At 36.3% G+C, this 12,716-nt stretch overlaps 1 pseudogene; it reads right to left on the bottom strand.

Annotated features, from left to right (window-relative positions):
• Nucleotides 1–8,428: 8,428 nt before the first annotated feature.
• On the bottom strand, nucleotides 8,429–12,601 carry LOC120119474 (annotated as a pseudogene).
• Between the last annotated feature and the right edge of the window lie 115 nt (nucleotides 12,602–12,716).

The raw sequence follows: 12,716 nt of genomic DNA, 5'->3' as shown, positions 1-12,716 counted from the left end.
GGAAGATGTTGTGATGATAATGAGGAGGAAGTTACGACTGTGAATGAACATGTTGAACATCCATTCTGTAATTCATATAATCTTGAAGAAGAAAAAGAAGAAGAAAAAGTCCCCGAAGAAAAGAAAATGCCACGGAGTATAACTGGAATATGCCAGAATTACTTCAGTTACCGGAAGAAGAGTTGGCAAAGAAGCAGTTGATTGTTACACAAAAGTTATTCGTATCAAGAAAGATGATTGTTTTGATACAAGAATACTTGAAGATAGCTTTGTATACGAAATGTGTGGAAGATGGCTATCAACTAAAAGTTAACAAATCAAGCAAAGATCGTTTCGAAACAAGGTGTACGATTGACAAAAACTGTACGTGGCGTATGATTGCAAAGAGGATAAAAGATTGCGCAATTTTCAAGTTAGGACTTTTATTGATAAACATACATGTTCAAGAACCCAAGTTTTTCCTCACCATAGACAGACAAACAAAAAGGTGTTGGGTGGTTTTCTGGCTGAGTTAATGTTTTTGAATGGCAGGGTATATCGGGGACATGAAATTATGACTGACATGAATGCTCGGTTCAAGATTATATCATATTCTCAAGCTTGGAGAGCCAAATGTTATGCCTTGGAATTGTTGAGGGGGTCGCCAGAAGCATCGTTTGCCCAACTGCCGGCTTATTGTAACAATTTAAAGCTGAAAAATCCTGGGTCTGTAACTCATAACAAAATAGATAGAGATGGACACTTTGAGTTGCTGTTTATCGCCATTGGTGCTGCGGTTAGTAAATCAATATAATTATGTTGACTCATTTCTGTTAGTTACATGCATTTCACATTTAAATGATTATATTTCTTGTGTATATTATTTTGTAGATTTGTTCGTTTATTACTTGCATGCGCCCAGTTATTATAGTTGACGGAGCACATTTGAAAGGTCGATACCTTGGAGTAAACTTATTAGCAGTAGCCATGGATGCTAACAATGGGATATTGCCAATAGCTTACGGGGTTGGCAAATCTGAAACCTCTGATTCATGGACATGGTTTATGGGGCATCTTAGGGATTGCATAGGTCCTATTAGCAATCTGACAATCATATCCGATAGGGCAAACTCAATTGACAACGCTGTTAGAAGGTGTTTCCCAGATGCTTTTCATGGACTTTGTGGTGTTCATTTGTATAGAAATCTAAAATCAAGGTCTGCTGGTATAAAAAAGCACAAATGGATACTGGAAGGCTGTAAAGGCTTATCGGGAAGTGGATTTCAATAAGCATATAAACTGTTTAAGACGTGTTTTGCCTCAGTGTGCTTAAACACTAGAAGATGTCGGGTTTGAAAGATGGTCAAGAGTACATCAACTTGGAGCAAGATATGGTTTCATGACGTCTAATAGTGCAGAATCAATTAACGCTCTAAGTCGTCATTCCCGGAAATTACCCATTACTATGTTAATGGAGTTTTTTCGAGCCTCTATTCAACAGTGGTACAAGAAAAGAAACCATGCAGGTATTATTTCTTTGAATTCGTAACTTATCATATATTTTACTAAGTATTATTTATTTAAATTTACAGGAACATTGGAACATCGTGTTACACCATGGACTGAAAAAAAGATAACGAAACGTGTTGTGAAGTCAACGTCATGGAGAGTTGAACCATGTTCAAACACTTTGTTTGAAGTACTGGATAATAACTTAAATGGGCTTGTCGATCTAAATGCAAGGACGTGTAGTTGTATGAAATGGAAAACATCTGGTTATCCATGTGGTCATGTTATAAAAGTTGCTCTTCATCTAAACCAAGATGATTCAAGCACATACGCTATGGATTGCTACACTACAGAAGTATATCAACAGACTTATGCCGAGATTGTCTACCCTATTTCACATCCTTCTGAGTGGGACATACCAGATGACTTACAAACAGTTTTGCCACCAGCCATGGACAGAAGATACCTGGCCGACCAAAAGTCACGATCGTATACCGTCTAAGGGTGAAGAGAATAAGAGATCGACATGTAGTCGGTGCAAGGAAAGTGGTCATACAAGGTTGACATGGATCACCAGTGCCATCACAATCATCTTTTCCTCTACCAAATATGGATCATCATCAAAATCCAAAGCTCATATGGTGTCAAGAAAAAGGCAATCAAAATCGCAATCATCTTTAAAATCCCAATCACAGCTGGCTTCACCTTTTGGGACTGTTAACTTAGGTGATTTTTAAATGCAAACGTTGTATTATGTAGATTTTATGTGTGAACTTTTAACATTTTCAGTTAGGCATGTATTAGTAACTTGTGTTTGAAAATTGCTATGATCTGTTCCAGTTGTTATCACTTAATAGGCAATCATCTTAATGTCCATCGCAACGCGGAAATTACTATCGCAATGCGAAATGAAAATCGCAACGAGAGAATCGCAATGCGAAATGAAAATCGCAACGCTAATTTCGCAATGCGAAATGAAAATCGCAACGAGGGAATCGCAATGCGAAATGAAAATCGCAACGCGAATTTAATTTCGCGTTGCGATTTTCATTTCGCATTGCGATTCCCTCGTTGCGATTTTCATTTCGCATTGCGATAGTACTTTTTGCATTCAACATAATGCAGATTGAAATCAACAAAATCAACCATTACATTTCAATCAATTAAACAAGCACAAATAAGAATTATGTTAACATCAGTTAAACAAATCAACTTTTACAAATCACCTTTTACAAATCAATTAAACAAACAATCAAAAAATAAGCAATAATTATTAGAGAAAATAACACTTCTACTATTGAATCAACTTTTGCAGCCATACATCATTTTCACGCAGCTCACTTCTGAGATTAACCTGCATAAACCAAACATTTGCTCAAACAACACTTTCTACACATCTAAAACCTACAAACAGCAAATTATTGAATTCTAGGTACTTAACCAAACATTTTCAAACCACAAGCCTATAAACATACCAATTGTTTATGGACATTTTTATAACGCGGATGCAGGTAGGCAGCGTCTCGTATATATCGATCTAGCCATATAATGTCGAAACCACAAGCCTACTGCAGCTCTATCTATATCGGTGGGAGGTAGATACTTTATACTTCCTGTGATCAAACGGTCCAACGCCAAGCATACGAGAGGACCACAATCCCCTCAGGGTCCTTTCGTTTGTTGTGGTGCGGTCTCGTCTCTGCTAACTGTAATATTGAGCTTCTTTGGCTTCTTGTTTCCAGAACGAGTCCAATAATTTATCGCATCCAAGTATTTAGCCAAATAAGAGCTCCATCCCTTAATAATATCTCTTAAATCAGCCAATGATATGTAATTTATCATGCTGTCATATACTATTGCCTTAAGGGATGGGATCTGAAGCTCGACGAGAAGCCAATGGTTACGTTCCAAAACAGGGATAAACACCTGCAATCATAAGTAATAATTCATTCATTTGCGCACTTATTTATGAATACCTTTAAACTCAATCTAAAATAAACACTAACCTTATCGACCTCCCACCATGCAGGATAAGTTTAGCTTGTCCATTGCCCAACGCAAATGATTCATCTCGTTGATTCTTCAAGTGAACGGCGTTAAAAGACGTCGGCATATTGTATACCGTGTATTTCTTTTATTTTCCTTAACTTTCCTAATTATTAGAAGACGTGACACCCACGCATCAATATGCTGTTTTACAAAAAATACATATATTAGTAACTTACATAAATTTACAAAAAAAATAATCAAATGAAAATATAAGAAAAATATAAGACTTACCCCTCCATCGAAATAGCCATTGTCTTCGACCCCTAATAATACGCCCCACCAAGACCGATCAAGCAACAAATAGATATCATCATTGAGCTTGCATATGTCAGTGAAACACCCCTGGCTTCGCTCATGTAGATAAAAATCAACTGCGGTCTTAGCCCAAAGGATGTTATCCAGAATTGTGTCCGGTAGTTGTTTCCTCTCCTCTTCAGATACCAGTATGGTACTGGCCGGTAACTCATACGAGAGCCAACTTGAATCCATCATGTCCAGCACGTCAGAGGGTTTCTCAAGAATCCTACATATGACGCCATGTGAATCGGGCTCTTGAATGGTGGGAGGGACCTCTTCAACGATGACAGTGGCCTCTTGAACGGTGGGAGGGGACTCTCGAGGAATGATAGGGGCCTCTTCAACGATAGGAGTGGACTCTTGAGGGATGATAGGCGAGTCGGGCTTCTTCTTGCGGTGTCTTCGCACTATTGGGGTATACGGAGACTTAATAGCACGTGCACGCCGTCTGATGCGTGAACTCTGTCGTGCAAGAAAAACCCAACGTAAAGCATCCACCTTATCGGTCCGCTAAATAAAAATACAAATATCAGTAAATAACAGACATGATATTTAAACAGTGAAAACAAAGATAAATATATTTCAAACTTTCAACCAAAAGACAAAACAAAGACAAATACTAACTTCACAGTGTTAAAGTAAAAAGTTTAGCAGTTTTGGCAGCAACCGAATAAATTTACTAAGCAATCTAAGTGAAATGGTTAATTTAAGTGAAATTACGAGTAAATTTATCATCAAGTTAAATATGGAAAATCTTAAACTTACCTCGTCGCGTAGAGTATGAACCTCATTCTGCAACGATACTACCATCTCACGTAGAGCGGCAACCTCACCACGTAAAGTAGACACCTCCACACACCATGCACCATCGTTATCGCGTAGAGTACCGATCTCCTCACGCAAGGCATTGACCTCATCACGTAACTCCCTTGACTCATCCCGTGGAGGTGGAGAACAGGGAGATAGAAGTCGTGGCATCTTTTTCGGTCGCCTATCATGAGGTGATGGTGGAGAAGAGACTCGATGATGTGACGGGATAGGTGATGGCTCTCGTTGTAAAGGTGTATAGTCAGGTCAATCAGGTGATGGCTCTGGGAGAGGTGATGGCTCTCGAAGTGGAGGAAGTGGAGGCTGCTCATCATTCGTGCCATCAAAAAAACGCTGACTAGCTTGCCACCAATCAGTGGCAAGCTCAGCCTCCGTGGGTGTCAGTCTCATTAATGGAGTGTTGGCCTCCTAAAAATGTAAAAACTAAAACAAAGTTAAACGTCTACTATTAATAAACTTGTTTATATATGATAGTATTTGTGTTAACTTACATTATTTATTGTCGCATATGGTATTAAGTCTTCCCAATCCAACATACGTTTCCTCTTCCAGGAAATAGCCCTAGGAATATCATCTGAGGATTTTAATGCATATGTCCGCATGCTGGGGAAAGCCTCGAATATCCAAATCTACAAACAATATAATAACAAACATTAGTAATTGTTAAATAATTAATTATAATTTTGAAACATATATAGAAATTCTTACTTAAAGGCCCAAACAAAGCCTGACAAAGTGTATTTCGACCCATCGCCCCGCAAACTTTGCGGTAATCAAAGGCAGACGACAACTTAGTCCAGGTAGCTTTCCATATATACGAACCCCACGGAAACAGATTCCATGCATTTAGGTCCTCTACCAATAAATAGCTCCTGAGGAATAGGTTGTCTGGCCTCTCTGCCTAAAAGCCGGCACACAAAAGTAGTAGAAGGCATACTCGGAAACATCGACGTCATTCATCCGAGTAAAACCATCTTCTTATTAAACAATTCTTCATGTCGTCGACATGTAAGTTCGGCTTCTCTATTGACTCATCAGGGAAAAACCCTGGATAACCATGATGGGCGGGTGATATGACGAGTGTACGGCCTACATCATCGTGTCCGAATCGTAGACCAGTGATTAAGCAGAACTCCTTCCGCCCAAGTATACGCCGGTGGAAAATGAAACCATATCTCTTCCTCACCACGTTGTATACTGTCGGGTTAGATCGCTAGTCATGGTCTGAAGCCACAAATGGGTCAAACTAGCATCTCCACCCGGATGCTGTACTCTCAGCCATGGCCCGAAGCAGGTTTCTTCAACAATTTTCTTTGTGTAGGTGAAAGCTTCGAAGCAATTGTAGTGGCTAGGCTAACTTTATTCCTTAATGTCATGAAGCCGAAAAAAATTTCTACAAAAAACAATAAACCAAGTTAGATATACCAAAAATTACACTGTCAAGATATACCAAAACAAACAATAACATAAATAGTAGTTTATTCTTGAAACTAAAATTTGCAACACTGTTTTTGTCTTTTGGTTGAAATGAAAATCGCAACGAGATAATGAGAATCGCAACGTGGAAATGACTATCGCAACGAGAGAATCGCAACGCGAAATGACTTTCGCGACCAGACAATCGCAACGCGAAATGAAAATCGCAACTGCGAAATAAAAATCGCAACGCGAAATGAAAATCGCAACGCGAAATGAAAATCACAACGCGAAATGAAAATCGCAATGCGATTTTGTCGCGTTGCGATTATCTCGTTGCGATAGTATTTCCGCGTTGCGATTTTCATTCTCGAAACTATTCTTCTTCTGCATTACTTCAACCAAAAGACAAAGCAAAGACAAATACTAACTTCACAGGCTAAACCGTTTAGCAGTATTGGCAGCAATCGAATGAATTTAATAAGAAATCTAAGTGAAATGGTTAATCTATTATTGAAATTACCAGTAAACTTATCATCAATCTCAATATGAAAAACCTAAAATAATGCAAAAATTTCAAAATAAAATAAAAAAAACTAACCATCGGAGGTTGATTTTCCATTTCTGAATGATTGTGAGGGATTTTGACTGTGAATGGTTGTGAGGGATTTCGCCGCGATGGGGACGGAAATCTTCGGAGATGGGGACGGATTTCGCCGTAGAGAGTGAGAGATGGAGATGGGGCTGAGTGTTGTGTTTTTGGGTTTGAGGTTATGAGTTGCGATTACTGTGGACAGTTCAGTTTCCGATTTATTAAGAAAAAATTCGTGTTTGGAATTTGAAAAAAAAAATACGCGTTAATACGAATGGCGCTATGTAAATCGCGTTGCGAAAGTCAGAATCGCGTTGCGAAAGTCAGTATCTCGTTGCGATTTTGTATTATCGCATTGCGATAGTAAGTATCGCATTGCGATAGTCAGTATCGCATTGCGATTTTCCCAATTCGCGTTGCGATTTACTTATTCGCATTGCGAATTGGGAAAATCGCAACGATACTGTAGACCATCGCAACGCGATTTTCAACTATCGCATTGCGAAAATGCAACGCGAATTTGCGATAATGGAGATCGCGTTGCGAATTAGCGATCGCATTGCGATTTTGTTGGTCATTTTGGCAAATCCGGAAAAAAGTTGGTTAAAATCGTATATTATATGGGATTTTTGGTCACTGAGGTTATTTTCTCTTTTTTTAATTACCATCTATCTAGATCTACCATTTCCTTCAACCCTCTGAAGGATAAAAGTTAGTAAAAGAAAATTTATTTTAAAACCAAACAAGCTACTAATGCCCAACATTCACGTAAACTAGAATCAGTACACAATTTAATCATAATTAACAACCAGATATACAGTACAGGAGAAACCAACTAGCTAGCTCGAATCCCCACCTATGTTACTCGCACTTGAGTATGAGTGTCGAATACGAGTACATCCTACATGGGTATGTTCAATTTTTTATAAGATTTTTCATATACTTGAAGGTTCATCTCCTCATACCCATGTCTGAACATTCATTGGACAAAGTGAAGGACATGTACTTAAAAAAAATGAAGGCCCAAAGCAACATAGACCTCTATATTCATTAACAAGTAACAACTAAAATATAACTTTCTACAAACAATTAGACCGGGAAAAATGCAGTATATGGCCAGGCCCGGCCCAACACATGTGCCACATGGGCGACGGCCCAGGGCAACATATTGGGGGACAGTTTGTTGGGGGGTAGTTTTTTAGAGTTTAATTTATATGTTGTACAGTTTTACTCACCTAATTCCTAAACCAGTTGATTTGATTGCAAAAAAGGCTTAAAATCGATCAAATTGTAAGTTGTTTTTTTTACTTTTTGAACAAATCGATCACAGAGTGTAGTTTGTTTTTGTCATTATTTGTCTACTGGGAAAGGAAGAGGCAAGGTAACGAAAATTTGATTTTCTCCTCTCAATTTTTATTAGTGTGGAAACAGTTTCTTTTGATTGATGTTCTACTGCGTTTTCATGGGTTATGTTTTTTTTTTCGTTGATGAATGATTACTTGATTAGAGCTAAGATTGAAGCGATTTTAATTCACTTTTGCACTTTTTACTTTGTTTTTATTCATATGTTTTTTTTCTTGTTTGACCTTTTTAAAGATCATTACTAGTTTAGTTGGAATTAGAATAGATCGTTACTAGTTTAGTTGGAACTGGAACAGATCACAAATCACAAAATAGTGATTGGATTGTATATGAACAATGGAGGGAAAGATGCTCTCTTTTTTTCTTTTCGTATTGAGGTGGTTGTGGTTTAAGAGAACAAAATTCTCTCTTTCACTTTTCCCCTGTTTGTAATCTTATAATATTCATTTGTTGGAGAACAAAGTTTAGTTTGGTTTAAGAGAACCAATGAAAATTGGTCAATCGTTTCACATTCATTTCTCAACATGCTTGTCATTTGCTGCCACTAATAAGGACCATGCTTGTCATTTGTTACTGCTACAATAAGACTGGAGAACTTCGCAAAATTTGGAATACCAAGTTTATCTTGCAAGCAAATACATTGTTAAGTTTTCGATTTGTATGTGTATCAGTTTGACTTGATTACAAAGTTCTAAGTCTTGCTTAAGTTTGATCCTATAGTTTTAGCTTTTATTGCATCACTAGGACAATGTTTTTTTATGGTCAAATAAATGTGGCTAAATATTTTTGTTCAAGATATTTTTTAGAGTGATTACTTCTGATTATTTTGATTTCATAATTAATTTTCCAGATCAGTTGATTGTGACAAAGAACAAGTGAGAAAGAACAAGTCAACAACATAAACTTCGGTCACCCGGTCAGGTTGTATATTTCCTTATATATCTTTTTTATTGTTTATTTGCTACTATATTTGTTTTATTGATTACTTTTAAATATGTTACCTCGAAAACAACCATCGGGTGCCCAAAATAGAAAACGAAAAAAACAAGGACAAGAAATAGCTAATTCTTTACATGGGTCTTTAGATAGATTTATTGTTAGACCGGTTAAACCTTCTAATAATCCGATTGGAAATTCCAATGATTCACCTAATGATTCGGTTGATAATTATAAAGATTGTGAGAATAATGAATTTGTTGATAAAGATAAATCAAGTGGTTTTAATATTTTTGATCCTAGAGTGTGAGATGACTTAGATTCAAAAATGAAAGATTTACTTATAGAAAAAGGGCATAATAGAGAAATTGAACCTAATATAATTTTTCCAAAAGATGCACATGGTAGGCATTTTTCTTGTGATTTTTTTATTCGTAAATTAAGAAATGATGATTCTTGTGATAGAAAATGGTTAGTGTATTCAAAAGAACTTGATAAAGATTTTTGTTTTTGTTGTAAGTTATTTAAAACCTCTCGGACTAAAAGTAATTTGGCAATTGAAGGAATAAATGATTGGAGACATTTAGGTGAAACATTAAAACAACATGAAAATAGTTCCGATCATATGATTAATTTAAGAACTTGGACCGAAACACGAATTAGGTTAAATAACAATGAAACAATTGATAAAGAGTTACAAGAAATGATAAAAAAAAGATACTGAACATTGGAAAGAAGTGATGGTTAGAATTATTGCTGTTGTGAAATGTTTAGCAAAAAATAATTTGGCTTTTCGTGGCACAAATGAAAAAATTTATGAAAAGTCAAATGGTAATTTTTAAGGTATACTTGAAATGATTGCTGAGTTTGATCATGTGATGAAAGAACATTTTTGATTAATTGAAGACAAAGAAACACATAATCATTATCTTAGTCATAAAATTCAAAATGAATTAATCGAAATGTTGGCATCGGATGTAAAAAGTGCAATTATTAAAAAAATTAAAGATGTAAAATATTTTTCTATAATTCTTGATTGCACTTCGGATGCAAGTCATAAAGAACAAATGACTTTAATTATAAGATGTGTGGATGTGAAAAGTGTTCCAATAAAAGTAGAAGAATATTTTTTAGAGTTTTTAATTGTAGAAGAAATATCCGGTCTAAAACTTTTTAATATTTTACAAGATGCTCTAAAATCTCTTGATTTGGATATTAATTATGTTCGTGGTCAAGGGTATGATAATGGAGCTAATATGAAAGGAAAACACAACGGTGTACAAAAACGGTTGCTTGATATAAATCGTAGAGCTTTTTATATGCCATGTGGGTGTCATAGTTTAAATTTAGTTTTGTGTGATATGGCAAATTCTTGCCACAAGGCAAAAAAAAATTTTGGTACATGTCAAACAATTTATAATGTTTTTTCTAGTTCTACAAAAAGATGGAGTGTTTTACTTGAATTTATAAATGAATTAACACTTAAATCATTATCCGCTACTCGTTGGGAAAGTCATATTGAAAGTGTTAAAGCAATAAAAACTCAATTCTCTCAAATAAGAGAAACTTTAATAAAATTAGCGGAAATTAGTGATGATGGAAAAGTGTGTCGAGATGCCGAATCACTAGTAAATGGTGAACTTTCTAGTTTTGAATTTATTTTAAGTTTAGTTATATGTCATGAAATATTGTTTAGAATTAATTTGGTTAGTAAGAAATTACAATCCAAAGATATGCTTCTTAATGTCGCGGTTAAAAACTTAGAGGGGTTAATTAATTACTTTGAAGAATATAGGGAAATTGGGTTTGACAATACTATTAATGAAGCTAAAGAAATAGCTTATAATATTGGGGTTGAACCTAAATTTCCTAAAAAACGTATTTCTTATAGAAAAAAGCAATTTGATGAAATTCGAGAACATCAATCTTCTCGAGAAGCATTTCGAAATGATTACTTTATTATTCTTGTAGATATGACTCTTGTTCAATTGAAAAGTAGATTTGAACAAATATAACATTTCGAATCTATATTTGGTTTTTTGTTTGATGGTTCAAAGTTAATTTCATTACTTGATGACGAACTAAAAAAATGTTGTTTAAATCTTGAGTCTAATTTGACAAATGGTGAAGAATTTGATATTGATGGAAAAGATTTATTTATGGAGTTACAAATTTTGCAGAAAATGTTACCGGATGAAGCACACAAAGGTGAAAGTCCATGGACATCTATTCAAATAATGGAATTTGCAAGAAGAATTGATATGTTCCCTAATGTGTTGATAGAATATAAAATTTTGTTGACGGTACCGATTACGGTTGTTTCCGCTGAAAGAAGTTTTTCAAAATTGAAGCTTTTAAAATCCTATCTTCGAAGCACGATGACTCAAGATAGATTGAACAGATTAGCAATTCTAAGCATTGAAAGTCAATTTTTACAAAGTCTTGATTATCGTAAAATAATAGAGGTTTTTGCTTCAAAAAATGCACGAATATATTATTTTAGGTAATATTTGTAGCCTTGTAAGTTTTGGTTTGTATTAGTATTGATATTGTTTGACTATAATTTCTATTACATTTTTGTTTTAAAAAAATTATTTATGTTATCTCTATTATACGATATAAGTATATGGGCATAAAATTATTATCTCGTACATGACATTAAAATTTATTAGACCGACCATGTATATGACCTTGAGAAATAGAAAAGGAATACAAATACAATTGTTTAGTTAACAATTTAAAACAAAATCTGATCTCATAAAAATCAAAATTCCGAAGGTAATTAATTAGTACAAAATCCAAATCAAAACACCATAAGATCTAACTTAATCCAACTTCAGATTCAAATCTACATACAAAGGACTTAAAGCAACAACTGAATATTCTAATGAGTGAATTCTATTGGATTTGCTATAAGCGAAGTAAAAAAAATATGAGCACGTAATGCTTGAAAGACCTGTTGATCACATCACACGCGTGAGGCAACTGCAGGTGCGGCCGCAGCAGCAGCAGAGGAGGCGGAGCTGCCGAGGAATGAAAGGAATCCGGAGTTCGCAGGCTCCCGATCGTCTAAGAACAAGTCCTCGGGAACCCTAAAAGCGCCGTGTAAGGAAGAGGTAACACCACCAACGCGCCAAGAGTCTCGCGATCTGAGAACGTACGGCCGAAGATTACAACAGGTTGATCCGACGGTCGGAAGAGGTAAAGGAAGACCCAAGCGGCGAGGAGGCCAAGGAGGACGAGGAGAGAGAAGGGATGCGATAGGATAGAGAAAGCGAGCACAACCGCGAGCAGAGTTATATAATTGACTTTGAAGTACGAGAGGTTTCTGCGGATCCGGGAATAGGCGTCGGTTAGGTTATCGGGCCGGGCCATGGCTGACCGATCTATGAGCTCATACCAAGGACGGCGCTGGGAGAATCCTTGACGAATCGAGGAGGAAAGGCGCGACAGGAACGCGCAAAACGCGGGCGTGGCTATCGGGGGCTGCGATTGGGCACCAGTACCCGCCGTAGATTGAGAGGTGGTCATCGGAATGGTCGCGGGAGGCGCCATGGGTAGCGAGTGACAACGGATGTAAAGGTGGCGCGTGGGGTGCTATCGTTTTTATAGCAATGGCGATTTGAGAGTTTACGAAAGGGTAAACTACTCTATGATCACTAATGTTTGGATATATTTTCGTTTTTATCATTGATGTTTCAAAAATTATAAATCGGTCATTAATGTTATCGTTTATTACAAATTGATA

Source organism: Hibiscus syriacus, unplaced genomic scaffold (assembly GCF_006381635.1).
Source record: "Hibiscus syriacus cultivar Baekdansim isolate YM2019G1 unplaced genomic scaffold, ASM638163v2 tig00110332_pilon, whole genome shotgun sequence".
Classification (NCBI taxonomy): domain Eukaryota; kingdom Viridiplantae; phylum Streptophyta; class Magnoliopsida; order Malvales; family Malvaceae; genus Hibiscus; species Hibiscus syriacus.
The sequence above is the reverse complement of the archived record's forward strand: the minus strand, read 5'-3'. Positions and strand labels throughout refer to the sequence as shown.